Here is an 18911-nt window from a genome sequence, read left to right on the forward strand (position 1 = left end):
GGATGTCTTATTTTTCCCCTGACACCTGCCTTGCCTTGTGTTGGGGGCACTGACAGCTGCATCCAGCAGGAGGCTGCATGACTGCCAGCCCACTTCTGCAGCCGCTCGTGGCAGCAGACCGCATGGCCTGCCACATCGTGCCACCACCACCATGAGGTGAGGCAGATGGCGAAGGAGGTGGAGCTGTGTTTGGGCACCTATGAGATGCTTGGGATGCTTGCTTCAGTTCCCAAGTGCCCCATAGGCGCCCAAGTACTTTCCCCCTCACCTCTGCCTTTGTGTGCAGACTTACCTGCTCTGTGCCAAGGGGCCGGCAGGCTGGAGCTACTGTTGGACACCATTGGCCCCTGAACGCTCACAACTGCTTATGCTAGCCATGCCCACCGCTGAGCTTATTTTTTGGGTAGGGCTTACATCAACCCCACCCCAAAGAATCAGGCTAGGGCTTATTTTCAGGGAAATATGGTAAGGGGGCAATGCTCATCTCCATTTCAACGCCATTGAGCCAACGCTGTCCAAAGACATTTCTGCAGTGATTTGGTCACCATGACGTGAGGGAGTGCTATTACCTTCCCACTAAAGTGATACCTATTTATCTATTCACATTTGCATGCTTTCAGTCTGCTAGGTTAATAGGAACTGGGGCAAGGAGCTCACCCTGTTGCATGGTGCTCAGGTCTCGAACCTGGGCTCCTGGCTTTCCAACCGACAAGCCCAGTGTCTTAACCACTGAGCCACTGTGCTGCCAGCTTTGAAGAAGAAAAAAGCAAAACTTCTTGATCCAACTTTGTTTCATTAGCAAAGGTGATCTCAAAGTGACCTGATTGCAAAATATCAATATGATTTCTTTCAGCTATCAATTTTTCCGGCACTATGTAATTTCCCTAAATATGTTGAAAGATTACTGTTATTTTATGTTTCTTGACACTCATACTTTGTGCTAGAGTGAGTTTTTGATTACTGATTTCTCTTGCAGTCTCAAGACCAGAAATGGGAATTATCTACAGATTAAATGCTTCACCTGGGTTTGGATAATATTAAATATAAATATCTAAAGATGTCTAATTTTAAGGCAGAGTGGGAAACCTGTAATCTCCAAGCCATTTCTGTACTACAAGTCCCAGTAGCTCTTATTGTTTACCAAGATGGTGGTAGTTCAGCAAATTTTTCATTTTCATTTAAACTAAAAAGGCTATGAGTTGATCTCAGCTGGAATGTGGAATCCCTGTATGCAAAGTACCTGTCCCAGCTTTGAGCTATGGACACTATGCAGATTCATATTTAAAAGTTCCTGTTGTAATTGCCTGGCATGGAAGCCAATTCATTCTGAGTCTTGACAAACAATTTGAACATCTTGTAGTGGAAATATTTCTCAAACTGTATTAGCAATAACTGGAAATGATTCATTGACAGTAATTAAGACTGCCAAATATAGGCTGAAAAAATCCAGATGAACGGTAGAGGGCATCAAAAAGATATCCAAAATTCTGCTGTCACCTACTGCTCATCAGGATTTTTGCAGCCCAGTTCTGGCAGCCTTAATAATGATCCTATGATAGCAGCTGCTGAAAAGCATGAATAGGGCAAGAAGAGAAATGGATAACCTCTGTGTGAGTTGCCATAGCTACTAGGCATATTTATTCTCTAACGTCCAGTTGAATTCCTTTGCATCAGAATTTCTTCTGTGCTGGGCTGTGTGTCTCATATTCCGCCCTGAGAAAAGCCAAGCTCTGTAATCATATTCAATCATCCAAATTAAGTTGCTTCTAATATTCATGACTGGGGACTCTGGTATCCAATCAAGTGCAGGAATGGGGATGTATGAATCAGTGGAAAGCTTGGTCTGTGTCAGTATCACATGTATTTATAGATTTTTACTGTGTGTTCTAATTTCTTCAAGACTCATTTTTTTTTTAAAAAAAAAGAACTCCCAAAAATCTTAAATAGCTGTCAAATGAATTTGGTATGCATATTTCCTGCAAATGTATAACCCCCTTCATATATACATTTTTCTATACAACACCATCTAATACTTTATTTGTGCAAATTCTTTATATTTTATTTCAATGTAATAAAGAGAGACACATAAATCTTTTTTCTAGTCAGAAGAAAGATTGCTCTCTCTGTCTCTCTGTCTGTCTGTCTGTCTCCCTCCCTCTCTCTCTCTCTCTCTCTCTCTCTCTCTCTCTCTCTCTCTCTCTGTGTGTGTGTGTGTGTGTGTGTGTGTGTGTGTGTGTGTGTGTGTATTCAACAATTACAATTGTTGGATACAGGCTGAGCTCTCACCTCATTTAGTAACTAAAATCCATAATTTGAGTTGGTATAGTATATTGAATCATAATCTAAGCAAACTAGCTAGGTTCACAAAGCATACTAAAGATTCTTCTCTTTGGCTCCGTATGGCTCCCATTTGTGGGACTGCCAAAATTATATCAACATAGATTTTTCTGCCCCTATCACAGGGCTGGGCAGCTATGGCCTCTTTACGATCTGTGGAGTTCAACTGGGAGTTGAAGTCCACAGGTCACAAAGGGGCCATATTTGCCTATCCCGGCTCTATCCCAATTCCTTCTATTTTGGTTTATAACCAGAGGATGGTATCATTTCCCGCATGGTGTCATCCACATACCTTTTTATTGCTTTTATTGCTATTAGCCACTCACCAGAATTTGAGGGGCTGCCACAAAGAAAAGGGCATCAAACTATTCGCCAAAGCAACAGGGGACAGGACAAGAAACAATGGTTGGAAACTGACCACAGAGAGAAGCAACGTGGAATTAAGGAGAAACTTCCTAACAGTGAGGACAATTAACCAGTGGAACAGCTTGCCCTCAGAAATGGTGGGTGCTTCATCCCTAGAGGTTTTTAAGATAAGACTAGACAGTCACTTGTCTGAAATGGTATAGGTTCTCCTGCTTGAGCGGGGGGCTGGACTAGAAGACCTCCAAGGTTCTATTCTATTCTATTCTATTCTATTCTATTCTATTCTATTCTATTCTATTCTATTCTATTCTATTCTATTCTATTCTATTCTATTCTATTCTATTCTATTCTATTCTATTCTATTCTATTCTATTCACCAATTACAGCATCAGTCAAAACTCATCCCTTTGCCCATCACTTCTCCCAACCCGGCTATGAGTTTTGAAGCTGAGAGCGATGGCAAGTAAAGGAGGGGTGGGGAAGGAGGACTTTACCTACCCTCTCTCTGGGCATATCTGGAGCAATTCCTATTACATGGCAGCTGAAACAACAACTGGATAGGCATTGGGAGAGAGGGGGAATGCATGAGCTGATACTTTCTTTGCTGTTTTACAGAGTGGACAAGCCCCCCCATAACCTGTTTGCAGTTGTATTGGCTGCTTTGAATGCAGGCTTCATGCTTTTCCAAAAGAGTGTTAAACTCATGTTTACAAAGCTGTAGGGTGTTTAGTGCTCTGGAAGAGCACTAAACTTGCAGTTGAAAAAGCAAAGAGGAGAGACAGCTCTTTCTCTTCATTTTCACTCTGCCTGCTACCCCAAGCTTGACATGTATAGGGTAGAGACACACTGCCCAAAGCACAAAGGTTCTGAAAGACAGTACTTAAGGACCAGAGGTGAGGGGTCATACCTACATCAGCTGAAAGTGGGCAACAGTATTCATGCTGGTTCAGGAATTCTGGGAGTTGAAGTCCACAAGTCATGAAAGGGCCAAGGTTCCCCACTCCTGCCCTAGGGGACCACCTGATAGGACCCCTATAAAATGATGGATGAAGCACATGTTTTGTTGTCTGCTTAAGAGGGAAAATGCTGCTTCAGCACTGGAACAGCTAAGCTGCTCCCAGTACCTTGTCGTAGTGATCTAAGTGTAAATATGTTAAACTTTTAACCTACAACCAGTTCTTGCCATGATGGCATGGGTGTCCAATCCTGAACACAATGGCACCCAAGGCCAAATTATGTGTCATGATTTTGTGACACAAGCTCTGCCCTTTATACTTTTGTTTCAGTATTGCTTACAAGTACAAAAGAAATATCGTCTGTAGCATGACATCATGATGCATGTTTCTTATTGGCCTGTCTTTACAGAGGCTCTGATGATTGGAGAAAGTCACTTCTCATTTTGATGGTTGGCCTCTTTACCAAGCAGCAGAACCGTAGCACTTTGAAAAAGAAAGGATTTTTAAAAGTCATCTGGACTAACAGTGTCTTGTATATGCATCATAGCACAGGGAGTGCTCCCTAAATTGGTACCACCCAGGTGTATTTATTTATTTACAGGTCTAATTGCCCATTTCATATAGACTCTGAGTGGTATGAGTCCCAGGAATTCCTAGCCAATGTAGTCATTTTAGGTGGGGGTTATGGGAAATTAATTCTAGCAGAGTTGGAGTCACCAGAAAGGAGAAGGCTGTGATAGTGTGCAACTTGAAGAAAACATTATGTAAAGCTACCCTTAGTTTCTACCAAATGAACTAACTGTGGTGTAGAACAGGGGTGTCAAGCTGCTGGTCTGTGGACCAGATGCATCATGGCGAAACAGCACCCACCCCATTGCCGGCAATGGAAAAAGAAGTCATGATATATCAAAACATGTCCCATGACATTGTGAGTTTGACACCCCTGGTGTAGAAGCTTAGTAATGGATAGTAGCAAACAAAGATATGCAAATATCTGTGATTTTTAATGCTAACAATAATATTACCTTAGTCTGAGGGTGGACAACCTGTAGGATCCTGAAATCCAGATTCCAAAATGGAGAAAGAGAAAGATTTGTATGTGATATTGCTGTGGGTTTTTTTTAATGGACTAGGTATATTTTGATCTTATAAAATCCTTTCCCAGACATGTGGACAAGGCACATAATTTCAACCTCATGGCCATTTGGGACCAAAACTATGAATACTGTTGGTTAGTCAAGTGTCAAATGGGAAAGATTAATTGTTCTGTTGGGAAATTTCTCCTTAGTTCTAGGTTGCTTCTCTCCTTGATTAGTTTCCATCTGTTGCTTCTTGTCCTGCCTTCGGGTGCTTTGGAGAATAGCTTTACTCCCTCTTCTTTGTAGCAGCTCCTGAGATATTGGAACACTGCTATCATGTCATCCCTAGTCCTTCTCTTCATTAAACTAGACATACCCAATTCCAGCTCTCATTCTTTATATGTTTTAGACTCCAGTCCCCCAATCATCTTTGTTCTTCTTCTCTGCATGCTTTCTAGAGCAGGGCTTTTCAACCTTTTCACCCCTTGTACCACTTTTAGGATATGGCAACATCTGAGTACCACCAGTCACCTAGCAAGGTGTCAAAACCTTGATGACCCCCCCAAAAAGGAAAAAAGTGATGAGGTACAGGTAGTCCTCGACTTACAACAGTTCACTTAGTGACTGTTCGAAGTTACAATGGCACTGAAAAAAGTGCCCCCCCCTAACCACAGTCAAGCAATACACCTGCCTGCCTGCCCGGCGGTGCTCTTCCTCCTATACGAAGTTTTCATTGTTGTTGGCATTTGTGTTGAGGATTGGCAGCAGGGGTGGGGGTGGGGGTGTTTGGTTTTTATTCCCCCCATCTTCTGGGTGGTTACAGCAGGTTTTGTTCACTTCACATGACCCTGGGACACTGTGACTGTCATAAATATGAATGCTGCAACATTCCAGCTGATCGGCGCTTCTCCTGAGCTCAGCAGAAGCGCCAGGATCAGTGTTCTTTCCAGCTGATTGGTGCTTCTTCAGGGCTCAGCAGAAGCACCAGGATCAGCACCGAGCTCCAGCTGGAGCCTGGCACTGATCCTGGTGCTTCCACTGAGCCCTGACAGCCCCCCAAAAGCACCAATCAGCTGTAAAGCAACACTGGTCCTGGCACTTCCGCTGAGCCCTGACAGCCGTGAAGCTCCAGATGTCTCTCGCTCAGGCTTGTGCAGTGCTGCCACCAGTTCAGCTCATTCCTCTCCCTGCTACCACTTTTCTAGGATGGTCGTGTACCACCTGTCAGGTGCCAATGTACCACAGGTGGTACCCGTACCACTGGTTGAAAAGACCTGTTCTAGAGTCTCGACATTTTTTTTTACATTGTGGCAGCCAAAGCTGGATTGAGTATTCCAGTGTGGTCTTACCAAGGCATCATAAAGTGGTATTAACACTTCACATGATCTTGACTCTATCCCTCTAGCCTAGCACTGTGTCAGCTCTTTTGGCAAATCAGCTGAAAGACATAGATTGGAAAATGCTAATGTATAATTTCTAAGATCCTGACCTTTATTCTAAAGCAGACATGTCAAACTCGTGACGTCATGTGATATCGTGCAACGTATCAGGACAGTTTTGCCATTGCCAGCAATGGGGTGGGCCCGGCTTCCAGTTTGATACCCCTGTTCTAAAGTAAAAGAACTTTGCTAAAACAATTTGGTAGTGGCTATCTTAGAGGCTGACTTGGATGGAAAGGTGATTAGCAGCTTCAAATAGGACATGAATTAATGTTCCATTATTGTGGTTTCAGCTGGGGTTTCCTCTTGGAAAACAACCTAACTGCTTAGGAGTGATTACTGAAAACAAATGAGCTAAGTAAAAGATAAGACTCACAGCTGAAAGCACCAATTTGTACTCCTTCCACACTGTTGCAGTAGAGGTGGCTGGAAGAGATTTGTTGAGAACAGGTGGAGTGAATTATTCATCAGGAGGTATTTGGCACCCTCATTATTTCTGGCTTTTGGGGTTCTTCTATGTTACCACCTTGCTAGCTTTATAATGATGAGTATAATGATTTGGCAGTATATTTTCCTGGATTATTCTGAATTATTGCTTACTCATGTAAATTTTAAGCTGTATGCAAAAGAAAAGAAAAATCCTTGCATGTCATGAAATGGAGCAGGGAAAGAGTATTTTGTGGCATTGTTTTTATTGTGTTGGTTGTTTACATTTTATAGGTCGAAATATGGAAATGTTATCTGGCTGAGGAAAGATTTAGCTGCATACTGAATTGGATGACACTAATTCATAATTTTTATGGCCTCCTTGTTTAAATCGCAAAAATGAGATTCTAAAATATTTGCATCTGACTTTCTATTTTAAGTGGGGGGAAAAGCACTTTGGACACAGTAATTTTCTTCTGCAAATCCTGGTAACTTACCACATGGTGTTGGCTGGCAAAAGACTTTTTCCCCCCAACGTGGCTTGCTGCTTCATTATGGGGGTTTTGTTTTGTAATTGGAATGCACTGTTTTACTGAGAAGTGAAAATATGAGTGGTTTTAATGCAGACATAAGAAAACTAATGACTCCAAGATACTTTGGCTTTCAAATAACATCATTTCTCACTGCTGTAGCCAATGGCAAGGGGACTATGAAAGCTATAACCCAAAATCTCTGAAACCATAAGGTTGCCTAATGTTTAATAGATCCTGGGAACAAAGAGGAGGACGCAAGACCATGATGGGAGGGAGTTGGGCCATAATAGAAAAGATAATGTCTCACCCACATGAATAAAACTGGAAATTAGAAATGAAATGTAAATAAGTATACACCATGCATGCAATACAACTGCATTGCTTTTATTTTGTAGGTGACTGCTATTCCCACCCCAATTTACATAGGTTTATGCATGCATGCATATATACCTTCAAAGTAATGTGTTGGACCCAGTTTCTGTAGTCCCTTGGGAAAATTAATTGCCTACCCCTGATCTATAATGTAAAGCAAGAGAGATAGTAGCAATCATGGGAGGGAGAAGAAGAGTACAAAAAACCCCCATCCAAGATAGTGGTTGTGGCAGCATGAGTGAAATGTATATGTGTATGCAATGTTGACACATATTTTTTTTTAAAAAAAGAGGGGAAGGGCTTCAGTTACATTGCTGTGACTACCATCTTAACTTTTTGGGACTCCACCCACCTGCAGCATGGATGCCATTGAGGGAAGGGGAATTAATAGCTCTCTAAGTTAATGTTTCTCAATCTCAGCAACCTTGATGGTGTGGACTTCAAGTCTCAGACGTCCCCAGCCATTTTGGAATGGAGGCTCACACCTCTTAAAATTGCTGAGGTTGAGAGATACTGCTCTAAGCTGTTACTGTGCTGTAACTCCAAATGCTTCTACCTGATATACCTATATCTGATATATCTAGTTCAGAAATAGAGAACCATGTGGTTGCAGGTGCTCATTTAGGTGACTGAATCCAACTCTCTACTTACTACAGAAATCCCTGAAGCATCCCTGAAAGAAGGCTATCTAGCTTGTCTGAATACATCAAATGAAATGGAATTTTCCACATCTCTGGATCATGGTTCCACTGTTGTTAGAATGTGCCATCATTTTCTGAATGTTTATCTAATTGTTTACCAGTGGAAAGCTTGAAAGACATTCCTCTAGAAGTCAGATTGTACAAAATACAGTTTATGGAACAGAACTTAGAGGCCAGCGAGATCTCCAGACGTGGAAAAGATGGTCATTTCTGCCTTAATTCAAGTCAGAGTTAATGCCCAACTTTGTATATAATATACAAAAGTTCTATTTTTAGTTGAATAAAGTCATCTCATTGACAGGGACAAGATTTGCCTACCAGCAAAGCTTTCCAAACCAAGAGCTATAAAATGTAACATTCTACAGCACTTTCTGTACTCTAAGGGCAATAGTACCGATGGTGCAAAAAAAAAATTCCTCAATTTTTGATTGAGTTGGCAGTAATCCAGGTGAACTCACAGAGAAAAAACCAATTAAGCAGTCAGGCAATTCTTGACTGTATCTTCTTTTACGGTATAGACATGTGCTGGAAAAGAACTTTAAAAATAATATATTGCCATACCTTATTATGATAATAAGACAGATCGGAATGAACAAACCTATCAGTTTTGGATCAGTGTGACTATTCTGTTGGATTTCTGCATTAATGTATGAATGCATTAAAATGTGCATATATTTGTATATGAAATTATCCCTCATACACTTATTTGGTACATGATTTCCATACAGTGTACAAGGGGGATGTCAGGATGAGATGAGAATTTGGATTGCATCTGGAAAGCACAGTGATGGCACCAGGTTTTTTCTTTTCTCTAATTTTATTCTTGCTGGCTTTATCATTGTATATACAGTGTTGCTTTGTAAAATGGTCAGAATTAATTTTAAGGGCAGCTATACAAAGATTTTAAATAAATAAATTGTATGTATTTTTGTATGCTACTTTCTCTAACATGCAAATACTTGCATGTAATTTTTTTGTATAAATCTACCTTGCAAAATTTAGAGAAAAGGATAACTGTCCATTATTGGTTGCAGTCTATTGAGTTAGCTGCAAGTGAAACTATATAGAGACAGGAGCTAGAATCACAAATGGAAGAGCAATAGCTAATAAAGTTCACTATAAATGATTACTTCAAAATGTAAAGTAGGCCCATATTATGAGTTCAAAGCAGAAATGCCTCCTTTCACCTACTGTATTAAGGTGGCATTCCTGATGATGATGGATTGAATATACAACTATTATCTTCCCAAATTTGCAATTAGATCTGCAACCATATATAGGTAGTTTGCACATGTACAGGTAGTTCTTGACTTATAACATTTAGTGACCGTTCGAAGTTACAACTTATGACCATGTTTCACACTTACAACCACTGCAGCATCCCCATGGTCATGTGATCAAAATTCAGACTATTTATGATGGTTGCAGTGTCCCAGGTCATGTGATCACCTTTTGTGACCTTCTAGAGCCGTGGAGGCCAGTGGTTAGAATGCAAAATTGCAGGCTAATTCTGCCAACTGCCAGCAGTTTGATTCTCACCATCCTTCCATCCTTCCGAGGTCGGTAAAATGAGGACCGACATTGTTGGGGGCAATGTGCTGTCTCTGCAAAATGCTTAGAGATAACTGTAAAGCACTGTTAAGCAGTATATAAGTGCTATTGCTATAGCTATTGCTATTGCTGATAAGCAGAGTCAATGGGGAAGTCAAATTCACTTCACAGCCATGTTACTAACTTAACAACTGCAATGATTCACTTAACAACTGTGGCAATAAAGGTCCTAAAATGGGGCAAATTTCATTTAACAACTCTCTTAGCAGCAAAAATTGTGGGCTGAATTGTGGTCATACGTTGAGGACTACCAGTAAATGTAGCTTACATTAAGTGCTCTAAAACGTCAACAGACATTGGACATATGAATTGGAAGGATATTGGAGGTAGTTTAGTCCTGCCCTCTGCCCAGTGCAAGAATCCTCCATCCAGCCTCTGTTTAAACCTTTCCAGTGAGAGTCTACCACTTCCTCAGGCCGTCTGTTCTTTAGATTTTTTTGTGTGTTTGACCAAAATCTACTTCTTTGTAATTTAAGCTGCTGTTTTTTAAAAGCCAAGTCATCTAGAATAATCCTGAACAATTCTGCCTTATCTTCTACAATTAGCCCTTCAGGTACTTGAAGACAATGATTTTGTATCCCCCACCTACCTTTTCTCCAGGCTAGACGTGGTAGAGATCAAAGTGTTTGCTATGTGTGTATAATTAGTGAAGAAGATTTTATAACTGTCCAAGAAAGGACTGTAATTTTAGGGTAATGTATTGCAGGGCTGTGTAAAAACTAGCACCTAACCAGCTATATTGTACCAGGAAGAGAGTGTGGTGGGTGGGGCATTGGCTCTATACATTTATGCCTGGGGAAAAAGTTTGAAGAAAACAACTTGAAATTAACCATCTCTTAGACAAAGAATGATCAGAGTGATGGAGTGAAAGAGGGACACTCTGTAAATTCTAAATTCTCTATCAATATACCACTACCACCTTGTGGTCTGCAGGTAAGAAGTAATGATGAATCTGTGCCACTAAATTTACATTTCCAACAAAGCATACTGCACACCTTCAGCCTCCCTCCCACCCCTTTTTGTTTTTGCTTTCAGAACTCTTAATTGTGTTGGTTGGGCACATATTTATTTGTCATTGTCCTTCCTAAATTGTGTTGCCTAGAATCTCTTTCTCTCTCACACACACAAATTTGGAAATTGCCCATCTCCCTTACAGAGCAAGTTCTTGACTGTGCTTCTGTTGAGGCAGACTAGGATTTATTTTGTTTATTTTTTTGCAATGGGGTCAAACTGTTGGCTCATGTTCAGCTTGTGATCCATAAAGAAACTTGGATTCTTTTCATCTGTATCATATAGTTTCACCATATACTCATCCTCTTCTTAGCCAAATTTGAAATGAATGAAATGGGTGCTTTGTGTCCCATTATGCTTTAGCAAAGACAGAAAATTTGGCTCCAACCTCTCCAGGAATTTATAGGGCTATAAAAATAGTTGAGGTTTGCATATTTATTTATAAAATTTACAATGCTACACAATTCTAACAATGTGACTCTGAACAATGTATAGCCTAAAAATAAATCATCAATTAAAAAAACCAGATAACAGAAAATATGAAATGGTAACCAAGCAACATAACAAAACAACTGAAAAGGGATTTTACTCATCTGGTCCCTAATGCCTGAGGGTAGAGCATATGTCCAGTAGATTTTCCTCCTTATGAACTTAGCCATTGGAATGTCTAAGACAAGGTTTAATAGCCTATGGCTTGCTTATGTCTTAGTATGATGTCAGAGCTTCACACAGAACATGGGAATAAATGCCCAGAAATATAGAAATTTAACCAGAATTCAGAAGCTAGCATAGAAAAGGACAAAGTACTGTATGATAACACTAATTTTACTGCAGATGCAGGAAGCCCTTATAATGAAAACCATTTAGTGAGGAATCTGCCAATCTGATCTAGTATATATGAACTTCTGGATTTAAGTCTTAAATCTTTTTCTCCTGCCCTTATGTAGTGATGGACTTATTGCTACTCATTTCTCAGCTTTAAATATGGAAAATACATGTCCTGTATTTTAATAATGGTTTTGTCTCTTATCCTTTGATTCCAGTCTCAGCAGGTTCAATCTTTAATCTGGTGAGTGAGTCCTGCCAAACAAAGTCATTAGCATACACACCCCATATCCCAACTCTCTGCTTTCAATATTCCCTTTCATTAGTCAATATCAGAGTTGGAAGGGACATTGCAGGTTTTCTAGTCCAACCCCCTGCTCAAGCAGGAGAACCTACAGTATACCATTTCAGACAAATGATTGCCCAATCTCTTCTTAAATATGAGCCAGCAGTGTGTTGCAGCTGCCAAAAAAGCTAACACAGTGCTAGGCTGCATTAACAGAGGCATAGAATCAAGTTCACGTGAAATGTTAATACCACTTTATAATGCCTTGGTAAGGCCACACTTGGAATACTGAATCCAGTTTTGGTCACCATTATGTAAAAAAGATGTTGAGACTCTAGAAAGACTGCAGAGAAGAGCAACAAAGAGGATCAGGGGACTGGAGGCTAAAACATATGAAGAACAGTTGCTGAAATTGGGTATGTCTAGTTTAATGAAAAGAAGGACTTGGGATGACATGCTAACAATGTTCCAAAATCTCAGGAATTGCCAAAGAAGAGGGAATCAAGCTATTCACCAAAGCGCCTGAAGGCAGGACAAAAAGCAATGGATAGAACTAATCAAAGAGAGAAGCAACCTAGAACTAAGAAGAAATTTTCTGACAGTTAGAACAATTAATAAGTGGAACAACCTGCCTCCAGAAGTTGCAAATGCTTAAACACTGAACGTTTTTAAGAAGAGATTGGCCAACCATTTGTCTGAAATGGTATAAGGTTTCCTGCTTGAGCAGAGGATTGGACTAGAAGACCTCCAAGGTCCCTTCCAACTATTCTATTCTATTCTATTCTATTCTATTCTATTCTATTCTATTCTATTCTATTCTATTCTATTCTATTCTATTCTATTCTATTCTATTCTATTCTATTCTATTCTATTCTATTCTATTCTATTCTACTGAGCTGATATTAAAAGTGATTGTCCATTAGGACTCCAAGATCTTGTTCATCTCTTCCTGTTCAAAAAATTATTTTTATTTTTACTTGTTTCACATTTTCTTAAACTGCTTTCCACACCTTTTATTCACAGGGTATTAATATGATAACATTTTCATTAATCACAGACTCCATACAGCATAAAATACCATGATTTTTAATTGGGGAGCTGATCTATTTTAATCTCGATATTGTGATCATGACATAGAACTCAGAATTTTGTGAATGCCTGTTTGATAGCTGAGATTTTTTTTTTAAATCCCATCAGTGTTTTTATTTAAAGGCTTGTAGAGAGAAAAACAAAAGAGAAAGCTCAAAACAGTTAACCTCTAATCTAGAAGAAAATTCATTGGGACAATGGAAAAAGACTGAAATTAGGATCAGTCAACATTCATTCAATATGATATGTCAGCTTTTCAATTATGTTGAACTTTTCACCACAGAAAATTAAAGCAAAAAAAAAAAAAGAGATTCTTCTGGCTGCATATTGTGAGCATTTAGTTTTAGCTTTGAAATGGAAGCCCAGTTAAAGACCATTAGTATAGGGAAGGACAGTATTAAAATGCTAAAGCATTAATTTTTCATACAGAATGTCCTAATTCATTCCCTGAGAAGGTAATGGAAAAGAGATGGATAGTTTGGATGATTGCTGGCTGGGTTCACCCCAAAACCTTTTAGGCTCGTGTAGTGTAAAGTTCAGCCTGTTGTGCTGCTCCTTTGTTGTCTTAGCATATTATGAGAATTTTGGAATAAATTGTCTTTAGCTACAGAAGAAATGTTCTGACCTAATCTTAATGAAAACAAGATACAAGGAAATGAGTTTTGAGGATCCAGGTTTAGAAGTCTGGCTCATATCTAGGAAGGGCTGATGTGACAACAGTATCTCAGATGATCAAAGGACTGGAGCAGCTGCTCAGTGATGAAAGATATTTGGGGCTTTCTTGTCTAGAAGAAAAAGACAAATGAGGGGAAACATGATTGAAGTGTACAAAATTATTCAGTGGATAAAATGGACAAGGAGAAGCTGTTTTCTTCTTCTGAAAATACTACAACCAGCGGTCACCCAATGAAAATTGAATTCTGGAAGAATCAAGGCAGACAAAAGGAGGATGTTTTTATTTTGTTTTTCTTTTTACACAATTAAAACTTTAGAATTTACAACTACAAGTTGTGGTGTCTGTTACCAGCTTGACTGGCTTCAAGAAAGGGTTGGACTAATTGATGAAAATCATAGGGCCAACCAGTTTGTCTAGTAGCTCAGACATTGGGCTTGAAAGCAAGACACCGTGAGTTCATGTTCTGCCTTAGGCATGAAAGCCAGCTGGGTTATCTTGGGTCAATCACACTCGCTTGGCCCCATCTCACCTCCCAGGATTGTTATGCTTGTGGGAAAAATCGGAAGAGTATGATGTTTTGGATGTTCTCAGCCCCTTGAATTATTTGTGAAAATAAAGGCAGGAAATATATAAATTAAATGAATGAACAAACAAACAAACAAATATTATTAGCCTGGATGGCAATGGAACTGTCTTTGAAGGCCACCTTCTGGGAGACTACTGAGTTTCTTTGTGCAGTTGGTTGAAAACAGTGGGAACAATATGCTGGTCTAGATCAGCCAGTGGTCCCATCCAGCAGGACATTGTTTATGTGCTTATATTCTTATATAGGGACGCAGTGGCTCAGTGGGTTAGGATGCTGAGCTTGTCGATCAGAAGGTCGGCAGTTTGGCGGGTCGAATCCCGAGTGCCGTGTAACAGAGTGAGTGCCTGTTACTCGTCCCAGCTTCTGCCAACCTAGCAGTTTGAAAGCACTTAAAAATGCAAGTAGAAAAATAGGGACCACTCCGGTGGGAAGGTAACAGCATTCCATGTGCCTTTGGCATCTAGTCATGCTGGCCACATGACCATGGAGACGTCCTTGGACAAGCACTGGCTCTTCGGCTTTGAAACGGAGATGAGCATCAGCCCCTAGAGTCGGAAACAACTAGCACGCATGTGCGGGGGAACCTTTACCTTTACCTATTCTTATATAAGAGTATGTGTTGCAGGGTGATGTCTCTGCCAACACCCTGCCAAGAAAAATGTGGCTATTGTCTTCCCAGTTGCAAAGTATGGCTGTGAAAGTTGGACCATAAGAAAGGCTGGGCACCAAAGAATTGAAGCCTTTGAACTAAGGTGCTGGAGAAGACTCCTGCGAGCCCCTTGGACTGCAAGGCGATCAAACCGGTCAGTCCTAGAGGAGATCAACCCTGACTGCTCTTTAGAAGGCCAGATCCTGAAGCTAAAACTCAAAAACTTTGGCCACCTAATGAGAAGGAAGGACTCACTGGGGAAGAGCCTAATGCTGGGAAAGATTGAGGGCAATAGAAGAAAGGGACAACAGAGAATGAGGTGGCTGGATGTAGTCACTGAAGCAGTAGGTGTGAGCTTAAATGGACTCCAGAAGATGGTAGAGGACAGGAAGGCCTGGAGGAACGTTGTCCATGGGGTCACGATGGGTCAGACATGACTTCGCAGCTAACAACAACAACCACAAGAGTATGTGTGTGTAGGTGGGGGAATCAGAAAAATCACACAGTTGTATACTTTCTGACTTTTCCAGGATTGTAAAATTGCTTCCCCATCCCAATTTCCTTGTTCTCAGGCAGTGCTCTTCCATTCGTGTTGTGCTTCTCCATAGCCTTTTGGAATCTAACTGGATCCCACTGTAGTGTTTTCCCTTTGCTTTCAACAGTCATTCATGTAACATGCACATCCCACTCAGCTTCAGTTTGTTTTTTTGTTTTTTTAACCAATAAAAATGTGAGATAAGCACTATAAAGAAATATAACTACAGTAATTAGTTAGTAAGTAGCTGCAGTTTAAAATTCCATGTCAAACAGAAATTTGCAGGGAGGATTTATTTATGTATTAAATGTGTATACTGCCCATCTCATTGATATAGTGACTCTGGGTAGCTTATAATATAATAAAAAGTTAAAAAGTGTTAGAAACCAATAGAAAAAATTGAACAGAAAAACTAAAAACCAAGATGGTAGGTGGCCTGGGGGTGGGTGGGGTGAGAATTCTATCATCTTATTGCTTAAAAGTGACCCTGTGGGCTTCAAAGTATTGCAAAGCTGGTTACCAAAGCTGGTTACCAAAGTATCTGCTTGCAAATCCTCTTACCTCTCTCAATTTTTTTCAGAAACCATAATTTCATAAATTAATGGGAAACTAGCATGCCATCAATCAAATTCTACCCATGAACATTCTGGGTGTATATTATATATTTTAAAAGGTAGCTAGCTAGAGGTCTGTGTTTTGTTTGGAAGTATTTTTACCTGCCTAGAGAAGGGACGCGGTGGCTCAGTGGGTTAGGATGCTGAGCTTGTCGATCAGAAGGTCGGCAGTTTGGCGGGTCAAATCCCGAGTGCTGCATAACAGAGTGAGCGCCTGTTACTCGTCCCAGCTTCTGCCAACCTAGCAGTTCGAAAGCACATAAAAATGCAAGTAGAAAAATAGGGACCACTACGGTGGGAAGGTAACAGCGTTCCGTGTGCCTTTGGCGTCTAGTCATGCCAGCCACATGACCACGGAGACATCCTCGGACAAGCACTGGCTCTTCGGCTTTGAAATGGAGATGAGCACCGGCCCCTAGAGTCAGAAACAACTAGCACACATGTATGGGGGAGCCTTTACATTTACCTTTTACCTGCCTAGAAAAAATGGGTAGGCTATAGTAACAGGGAACATGTAGCAAGGAGTATCACTAGCTTGCTTTCTGTAAAATGTTTACAATTTGTGAACAAACTGGATAAACTTTGCTTATGGTAGATATTTTGTGACCGTGTCCCTGATGTGCTCTCAATAAGTTAAAATACCCATTGGCCAAATAAAGCTTTGGGATTCCTCCTATCTGGGAACAGAGTTAACTATTGACCCCATAGTCTGGAAGTCATTGTCCAGGTATAAGTAGAGGGGCTTTCCCAGTCCTGTTATCTGGAGGCAGAGAGGAACATATCTGAATCTTCATCGACACAATGCAGGTTTACAACTGTGCATAGGATCCAGTTGCTTTTGTCAAGAAGATGAAAGCAGCATTATGCTGTCGTGCTACAATCTATGGGTGTGCATGCAGCATTGGAACGTTCTATGAAGGGTGGAGCTTGCATCGCAATGGTATGATGAGACTTACATTAGGCTGCCCTGTTTTATGACAACTCACCACAGCCAACTTGCCACAGCTAACTCACAGCCACTTGCCACAGGACAAGAATTACATTAATACTGTCAACTCTACAACAAACCTGACTGCAACCATCTTGCTCCTTCTAGGTTGCCACAAAGATGGGAGGGGGTGTGGAGAAATTCTGATAGTCTAAACAATTAAATGTCCCACGGGAACCATGGTCATTTTTGCTGGTTGGATTGGGAGGGGGAGCAGAAATATAACAGGGGAGCTTTGGTTATAAAAAGTGCTGCTTCAGGAAAGAGAAAACTAAAGTTCTTTGATCATTGCAATTCTACCTGAGACAAAAGCCTAGCTGGGAAATCTGGACTTCTCTGTATTTGGAAATAATTTCTTTTATTTTCAGGACAAAGTCACCGTTCTGTTTTGTTGCCACAGCAATTCAAAGGCCTATATTTGAATGGATTGAAATATTTTTTTTTGCTTTATTTGCATTTATGGTCCTTCATCCCTACAAGAAACTCAATGACAGTTAGAAGAAGGACCTTTAATTTAATTTAATTTAATTTAATTTAATAACATTTATATACCGCCCTTCTCCCTGAGGACTCAGGGCGGTTCACAGGGCAGAATAAAATAGTGAATACAAACATTAAAAAAGATTAAACAAATTGCCCTAATTAAAACAGTATAAATACAACACTAAAAACCCCCAGAAAAGTTAAAAAAACAAAAATAAAATAACCCCAACACTCCCCCTCAGGCTAGGCCGGCTTGTACAAACAGAAATGTCTTAAGATCGCGACGAAAGGAGCGAAGATCGGGCGCCATCCGGAGCTCAACCGGTAGCTGATTCCACAGCTCCGGAGCGCCCACAGAGAAGGATCTCCCCCTGGGGGCCACCAATCGACATTCTCTGATCGGTGGCACCCTGAGGAGGCCCTCTCTGTGGGAACGCACAGGGCGCAGGGAGCTTGATGCCGGCAGCAGATGTTCCCTGAGGTACTCCGGCCCCATGCCATGGAGTGCTTTAAATACCGTTACCAGTACCTTGAATCTCACCCGGAAGACAACTGGCAACCAATGCAGCTCACGGAGCAGAGGCGTAACGTGGGAGTATCGGGAGACTCCCAACACCACTCTCGCGGCTGCATTCTGTACCAGTTGGAGCTTCCGAGTAGTCCTCAAGGGCAGCCCCATGTAGAGAGCGTTGCAGTAGTCCAGACGAGAGGACACGAGCGCATGAGTGACCGTGCATAAATCGTCCCGGCTAAGATAGGGCCGCAACTGACGCACCAGGCGAACCTGTGCGAAGGCCCCCCTAGTCACGGCTCCTATATGGTCTTCCAAAGTGAGCCGTGAATCTAGGAGGACCCCCAAGTTGCGAGCCCTATCTACGGGGGGTAATAGTTCACCCCCCATAACTAGAGGTGGAATGTCCGAATAAACCCGGGACGAAGGTATGCAAAGCCACTCAGTCTTGTCGGGGTTGAGCTGGAGTCTGTTCCTCCCCATCCAGACCCGAACCGCCTCCAGGCAACGGGACATCACGTTTATAGGACCTTTGGCACCCAGTATCATAGAAGTTGGGTTCTGCTTCACTTCATATTGCAAGTGTGTACAGAATATGTTCTTCTTTACAAAAAGAAAACAAACTAATACAACTTTGGTGGGTTTTGTTTGAGGGTGTTTTTCCCCTTTCAAGCAGACATCTACTCTTCTGAAAACATGACATCTAAAAGAAATTTGGTGTCCCTGTGGAATCTGAAATCTATTAATCATGGTTAAATGTAGACAGTTAATTATACCCCAGAAACTGATGAAAGATTACCCCTGAGGCCTTGAATCTTCAGCATCTTCAGAAAATTAT

At 41.0% G+C, this 18911-nt stretch overlaps 1 long non-coding RNA gene across 1 annotated transcript in view; it reads right to left on the reverse strand.

Moving 5' to 3' along the window:
* Positions 1-18911, reverse strand: part of LOC310631912 — a 247754-nt gene that overhangs the window by 60790 nt on the left and 168053 nt on the right. Inside the window, exon 2 of the long non-coding RNA XR_014490742.1 lies at positions 12688-12815. This is a non-coding gene — a long non-coding RNA (uncharacterized lncRNA). The remainder of the gene's footprint in view (positions 1-12687; positions 12816-18911) is intronic.

Source organism: Vipera ursinii (assembly GCF_947247035.1).
Source record: "Vipera ursinii genome assembly, chromosome: 1".
NCBI lineage: Eukaryota > Metazoa > Chordata > Lepidosauria > Squamata > Viperidae > Vipera > Vipera ursinii.